Below are 7,557 nucleotides of genomic sequence, written 5' to 3' on the forward strand. Positions count from 1 at the left end.
CAAAGCTCTCACCATTTTATTTTGATGGTTGGTGACTGTTTCACTATTTTTGTGACATTCTCATTTTTTTGTCTCATCTATTTTGTGGCTACTTTATTAAGTGCATGAAATTGTAGAAGGATTTTATCTTCCATGTCAATTAAAACATTTATCATGGAGTAAATCTCTTTATATGAAATTGTGCTTTTAGTTTTAAGCTTTGACCATCAGCTTTTGAGGGCAAATATTTCTATACTTTATTTCATACTATCCTTTTATCTTCAGTCTTTCTACTTCATTACATTTAGAGAATCTTCTAAGTATTATATAGTCATGATGTTGTATTTGATTAATATACTAACTTTTTAATTTTACTGGCGAACTTAGCCCACTTAAATTTATTGTAATTATTAATAAATTTGAAATATTTTTCTTGTTATACTTTGTGTTTTTTCCATTTTTCCTTTCTTTCACTGACATGTAGATCAATTTTTAAAATTGAACCTTTTCCTTCCTCTGATTTGAATGTGTTTTGATGTTAATAAATATCTTGTTAATTAAAATATGCAACCTAAGCTTAATAAATTCTGAAGTGCTTTAGTACTCTCTTGCAGAGGCTGCTTTAATTTTCTTCAGTGTATTTTTGGCTCCACTGTGGTATTATCTAGTTTTGGTTTAATCTTCTTTACTTTTAATCATCAGAGTAAATGTAGATATAATTTGTTTGTTTTGATATAATCACATGATCATCATCTTCTCTGCTCGCTCTTCCCAGCATCTGAAATCTTTCTTCTTTTTGAATCACATCCTTAAGAACTTCCATTCATGAAGCTCTATTTCCATACGCTAAGTTTTCATTGTCCTTGAAAGATAGTTTTGTTGAAAATAGTTTTGTGGTGAGATACTGAGAAACATTGCCCCTCAAAGTTGAAGAAACTCCTCCATCTTGTTTTCTGTGTTGCTACTGAACATTTTAGCGAGAGTTTTGTTATGATTCAAAGGAATGAGGTAACAATTTCTAATAAATTACCTTTATTGTATCATTTATACTCTTTTTATCTAGTATTTGGGATTGAACCCAGAACCTTTACATTGAGCTACATCCTTAGCCCTGTTTAATTTTTTTTGTTTTGTTTTAAGAGAAGGTCTAAGTTTTCCAGGATGAGATTGCAGGCATGTATCACCATGCCCAGTTAGTTTTCTCTATTTTTGATCATGATATTTCTAAAAATGAACTTTCTTTCTTGTTTTTAAAATCTAGTTTAGAATTTATTTGGATTCTCAAATCTGAAAATTATCGCATTTCCTTAAGTCTGTATTATTTTCATCATTATTTATTTCTTCTTGTCTTTCCAATAAAAACTTCTCTTCCTGCTGGGCACAGTGGCACACGCCTGTAATCCCAGCACTCTGGAGGCTGAGGCAGGAGGATTGCCATGAGTTCGAGACCAGCCTGAGCTACATAGTGAGTTCCAGGTCAGTCTCAACTACATAGTGAGACCCTGTCTCAAAAAACCAACAAAACAAAACAAAACAAAACAAAAAAATTAAAAAAACCAACCAACCAACAAACAAAAAACAAAAAAACATTTTCTCTTCCTTCCTCTTCCTATATCATTGCTTTTTTATTTACCATTTCTTTTATCATTTTTCTGCCTAGTGATTACTTGAGCTCTATCTGTCTGTTCATAAAATCTCTTTTTATTTCTGTCTAACATGCTTGGATATCTTATTGAGAAATTATCACACATACACAGAAAATGGCATGGAACATTAATGTATTGCTTAATTAAATCAGAAAGCAAACATCTTTATAGTTACCACTAAAATCAGTGAAGTAGAGCATTCTAAATGCTTACAGTGTCCCCCATTGCAATCAGGAGGAGTACCAGTTTTGTGAGACCTAATGTTTATCTTATTTTTGAGCCTCTTTTAAAGTCAATATCCACCAAATTATGAATGTAAACAAATAGTCATTTGGATAAGAAAAAAGCATAATTATGACTGTTAAAAGCTCTATCAAGAATATAATATTTTACTTAACTTCCTGATATCAGGAATCTGTTTATATTTTTTCTACCTTCTGTATTCAATTATAATTTCTGTAATCACTTCTTCATGTAGTAAAGATTTTATATATAATTTTGTTTTATAATGTCATTTTAAGTATTACAAAATAGTTCAGTCTTTGGCATTATCAATCAGCACATTTTTATTAATAATCAATGGGATTTATAAATCATGCAACTGTGCACCCTGCTATACTCATTATTTTCAATATTGCTAAAAGTTTTTGCCCTGAATGTGGGAATTTTAATAAGCTGTTTCTTACAAATCCCAGTTTTAAAAAAAAGAAAAATGTACTTCTGATGCATTTGCAGTTGTTTATAGGACATTATCTAGTATCTTCCTCTCAAAAGACAAATTCTATTTTCACTAAGAGTTCAGCACAACTTCCTTTAAAATGGGTCTCTTGAATGCCCAATACCTCTCCTAGGGTATGCACTAAGAGGAGAGATGTGACAGAAGGGAATTTGAAATGCAATGAGCTGTTGATCCTAACCAGTTACTGCCCTGACCGAACCTGAAGATGGCCCTTCACCTAATCTCAATTCCCTTTCTCCTTCATAGTCTAGATAAGTCAACAGTCTAAGACTGTAGACCCTGGATGGCACAGCCCCAGGAGACAGTTACATTGTGTATCCTTCCTTATTTCCTTTCTGCGCATGCCCCATCATGAGTCAATCATGCTAAGTTCCGCCTAAGCCACGTAGGCCATGTAGCACAAGTTACCCCCACCTTGGTTTCCTGTTTGTCTTACACTATACATAAAGAGAGCGCTGGACTCCAGGTGGCCATTAGCTCAAAAGGCTATGGGTCCACCTGGTCCCAGCTTCGAAGCATAATCTTGGTAGGTATCTTTCTTTCTTATTATTCTTCCATTTTCTTCATCTCCCACTGCTCTCCTTGGCTTTGGACCCTATGCTGTGAGGGTCATAGTAAATTACACTTTTCTAAAATACATGCAAACTGTACTTCCACAATCAGTCTATGAGACTATGACGTTTCCTGTAGCTAACACCAGTCACTCGGAAGTGGGCAGTAGAATCTCTTTCAGCTTTTCATTTCCGATGTTTGTATCCATGTCATCTTTTTGCAGGACCCGTTGAAATCTCTGGGTCATTTCTGTATTGAAATGTTGACCTTTCATTCATTAACTTGAAGAGGTACTCCTACATGTAAAATATTTGATTGTTACAGGTCATATGAACTGTAAATATGTCTTCCACATATTAAGTTTGTTTTCCTTTTAATAAATATGTATTTTTATATTTCCAGAAAATCTATTCAAGGACTTCAAAATAATATTTGGTCAATTTTTCATATATTTTTAATTTCTTCTTTATTTTTAAATTTAGTCTTTTTATTTCCCTAAGCATGTTAAAAACATTAACATTTTGTATTTTGATATCTAAATTGATTCGTTCCCATACTTGCTTTCTGATTCTCTCTCATAGTTGCTTCATGTCCTTGCACATAATGGGGCTAGGAAGCTGCAGGTAGGGGGATAAACTCTTGGCTGAGGTTATGTTTCCCTAATGAGAATTGACCTCTTTTCCCCTGCCAAGAATCTTTATGTGATAACAATCATAGGTAACCTTGTCATCCTTTCTTATGAATGGTGTGAGAGTTATATCTTAACTATCCACGTGACTGGAATAGAGACTCCTGGAAAGTTGACTGGATCATTGTAATGCTCTACTCCTCAGGAGATTAATCCATAAATCTAGCGGAATGTGCTGTTAGGAGATGGGGCCCATTTGGAGGATATGCCTTTGAAGGGTGTATCTCTTGCTGGTGGTCTTTTCCTGTGCTCTGCTTTCCAACCACCATGAAAGTGAACAGCTTCACTCTACCGTGTCCTTCTGCCATGATTATCCAACCTTGGAGCCAGCTGAGCATGGGACTGAAATCCCTGAAATTATGAGTCAACTGAAGCACTTCCTCCATTAAGTTATATATATCAGGCATTTTGTCCCAGCAATGACAGAGTTGAAAAATACAAATTGTGTGATACAACGGAGTGCTTAATTTGAAAAAGGTGGTAGGATAGTATTTAAAATATTATATCATTAAAATAATATGCATGCATACATATAGAAAGTATTTGAAAGTATACACCTATATCTGTAGTTATAACTTCAACAGTGCCATTTAGTTATATTGAAGAGGTAATTAAGTCAGGAAGAGTCTAATGGGACCGGTGTCCTGAGAAGAAAAGAAAAGGAAAAGATAATCCTTCTCTTCTACATGGGGATACAAGAAAATGATCCTTTGTTAGTCAAGAAGAGGGCCTCAGCAGACACTGAGCCTGCCCACACCTCAATCTTAGACTTCTTGTCCTCCAGAACTGTGAGTACATTTTTGGTGTTTTACCCTATTAGGAATAGCTAATATGAAAGGGCTAAAAATAATAGGAACTGGTGAGTATGAGGAGAAAAGGGAACTCTTGCACACTGTGGGTGGGATATACATTGCTACAGCTATTATAGAAAGTAGTATGGAGGTCCTTGAAGAAGTTAAAAAGAACTACCAGAGGCTCCAGCAGTTCCACTGCTAGGGATACATCGAAAAGAAGTGGGTTAAGTGTGTCAAGAGACATCTGCCCTCTTGTATTCATCGCAGCACTATTCACAACAGCCAAGGAGTGGGAATGACCTAACTGTCCATCCGCTAATGAATGGATAAGGAAAGTGTGCCTCATACACACCACTGAACACTATCATTCTTAAAGCAGACAGCATGGATGAGCTGGACAAGATCATGTCCACTGCAATGAGCCAGGCAGGCAAAGACAAGGATTGCAGGATCTCATTCCTACGTGATACCTATGAAAAGTTGATCTCCTGTGAGTTGAGACAGTAGAATGTTGGTTCTCAGAGAAGGGGCAGGAGGAGTGAAGGGGCAAAGCCGATCAGTGAATACTAAGGTATAGTTAGACAGGAGCTGGGAACTCCAGGCGTCTACAGAATACTATAGTGATTAGAGATAACAGTAATGTATTAAGTACTTTAAAATATGTACCTGCTACTTCTTCTTAGAAAACATAATTTTGAAAGTTTTCACCACAAAGAAATGGTAAATGTTTGAGGACATGAATATGCGTAACTTGATATAAACATTGTGCAATGCATACATACTTTGAGCGTTACTTGGTACTCCGTTAATATGTGTAGCTTTTATGTTGTTCAAGAGCCTAACTACGGTATTCTCTTATATACCTTCATCTAAGACAGTGTGGTGTTGGACTCAGTGATTAGCAAGTGCATAAGATTTCACCCAGGAAACATCCTCTGAGCGAATTCTAACTCTCCTCTGCACCTCCAAAAAAATAATAGAAAAAAAAAACTAGTTTGTAGAGAAAAACTTAAATGAACCTGCTTCCCCCTATAGTCTGGCAATTGCTTTGCAGGTTTATTTTATACCCAGGATCATTGCCCTCCATTAGTCCACCTAGGGAAAATGAGAGCTTCCCTATTTATTTATTTAGGTCCTGGGGATTGAAACTATACTAGATAGATAATCTACTTGCACATGCTAAACTGGTCTTCTACCACTGAGCTATGCCTTCAGCCCCTTTTGCTTCTTATTCTCAGATGGGGTTTTGCGAGTTGTCCAAGATGGCTTTTAACTCACGATGGTTCTGACTGAAGGATCCCAAGTAGCAAGGATTTCAGTTGTGTGCGCTCATGCCTGACTCTCTCCGAGTTTTCCGAGTGGAAAGAGAATGACTCAGGTGCCTTGTGCTTATGAGATGATCACTTCTTAAAAATTATATTGTTTCTAAGCCTGTGGGAAACATTTTATTTTGAATCTCAGTTGGAACAAGACTGAGAGAATCTTTTCCTTGGTCATTTTAATAAGCAACTTTTAAAATTAATTCTCCTTAAGCATTTCATTGCACAGTAGTTACTAGTGGATGCTTTAAAAAGTAATAATTTTCTTCTGCGTAAAATGTTTTGCTATTTGTATTTATTATTACTATTTTCAGTTAGGCATTAGAGTAATTTTTCCCAAATTAGCAGTGTTGGTACCATCCTTTCTGCACTAAACTCTTAGTTTCTGCTTCTCATTTGCATCTTCTCTTGTGGATATACTTAGAGAATAGTGCCAACATGCGGGTTTGCTTTCGTCCTCAGTTTTTCTTGCTTTAAAACACTTCCTAGTAAAACCACTCTGATTTTTTAACCTTAAATACTGCTTATTGTGGTTTATGCATTTTTAAAACCTCTTCCTTGGTGCTAGTTAACAGAATACTGAAGAATCAAGTTGGCTACAATCTCCTTAGGAAACGAGACTGACTTGTTCTTTGCTTGTGTTCCACTCTCAGGCTTCCTGACCAATTTTACATTCTTTTTCAGTTTACAATCCCTCCCCGTCATCAGGATCTCCTTGGCATCTCTAACCCAACAGTCATCATCTCTCCAAATGTTGCAAAACAAAGCAAATAGGAACCACACTGTCCCCTTGGGCTTCCTGAGGGAGGAACATGGTCCCCAGGGTGCTCCTTCCCATAATCCTTTTGGAGCTCAGTCTTCTGTGGATAAATGAATCACGTTCATCTGAACCTCATCTTTCAACTTCATTTTTCTTCTTTGACTCATCTGGGGCCTCTGAAAATTGGAGACCAGGGAAAGGAAAAATAAGTTCTCTAGACTGTTCTTCCTAAGAAGGACTTGGCTCTTACCCTTTCTCTGTCACTGCAGCAGATTCAAATCCTCTATATCCATTTCACGTAGATCCTTCTCCCCAGGGTTCTTTCATTCCAATGCAAAACAATGAATTTATTACAGTCACCTGGTGATTCCAGCGCAGTAATTCAGCGTCTACAGTGGGAATTTTCTTGCTTGATATTTTGACTAGGTTTACCTGATTAATAAATAAATATTAGCAATAATTGTTATTACTGACTTTTTATGTGTCTCTGCTGAGGTAAGTCATTTACAGTTATGTAAGAAATCTAGATTCATCAAATGACAATTACACTTTCATTTTAATGAACTGTGTTTTATGAACCATGTAGCAGACAGTCAATAAAACATGTTTCAGACAGGAACCACCATATCAGAGAACTAGGTTCAATGCCAAGAAGTATGTAGGTGATCTTATGTACCTATTAAACATTGTTTTACCTATCAAGTGTTTAGAAAATTATATGCCATTAATTTATTCTAAAACCAATTTAAATTTTTAAAATTATATATTAAAAGTATAAATTTCCAGAAACTAAGCTACATTATTAATTAAAAGGAATAATATCTAACTCAGAGTTATTCTGAAGAGAAATGAGATCATGTATGTAAAACACTTAGCTTAGAGCTTGGAACACACTGGTAGTTAAAATATTACTCTGCTCCCCGATCTCAACAGTTATCAAATCAGTAAGTTCCTGTATCCAAACCAGTATTTCATTGTTTATATATCACAATATTTTATTACCATTTATGGCAGTAAACTGGTTAGAATAAAAATAATATACATAAAGTTATGATGAAATAAATTATATATATATATAAT

The 7,557-nt window shown here is 35.5% G+C and overlaps 2 long non-coding RNA genes across 3 annotated transcripts in view; both read right to left on the minus strand.

Moving 5' to 3' along the window:
- The window catches only part of LOC104865415, a 135,250-nt gene that overhangs the window by 34,135 nt on the left and 93,558 nt on the right, over nt 1-7,557 (minus strand). The gene's annotated exons all lie outside the window — the stretch shown is intronic.
- Nucleotides 1-7,557, minus strand: part of LOC104865416 — an 18,208-nt gene that overhangs the window by 9,209 nt on the left and 1,442 nt on the right. For both annotated transcript variants that reach the window (XR_781144.1, XR_781145.1), the window contains exon 2: nt 6,728-6,909. This is a non-coding gene — a long non-coding RNA (uncharacterized LOC104865416). The remainder of the gene's footprint in view (nt 1-6,727; nt 6,910-7,557) is intronic.

The sequence above is a fragment of the Fukomys damarensis genome, unplaced genomic scaffold (genome assembly GCF_012274545.1).
Source record: "Fukomys damarensis isolate Sample0158 unplaced genomic scaffold, DMR_v1.0_HiC HiC_scaffold_14, whole genome shotgun sequence".
NCBI lineage: Eukaryota > Metazoa > Chordata > Mammalia > Rodentia > Bathyergidae > Fukomys > Fukomys damarensis.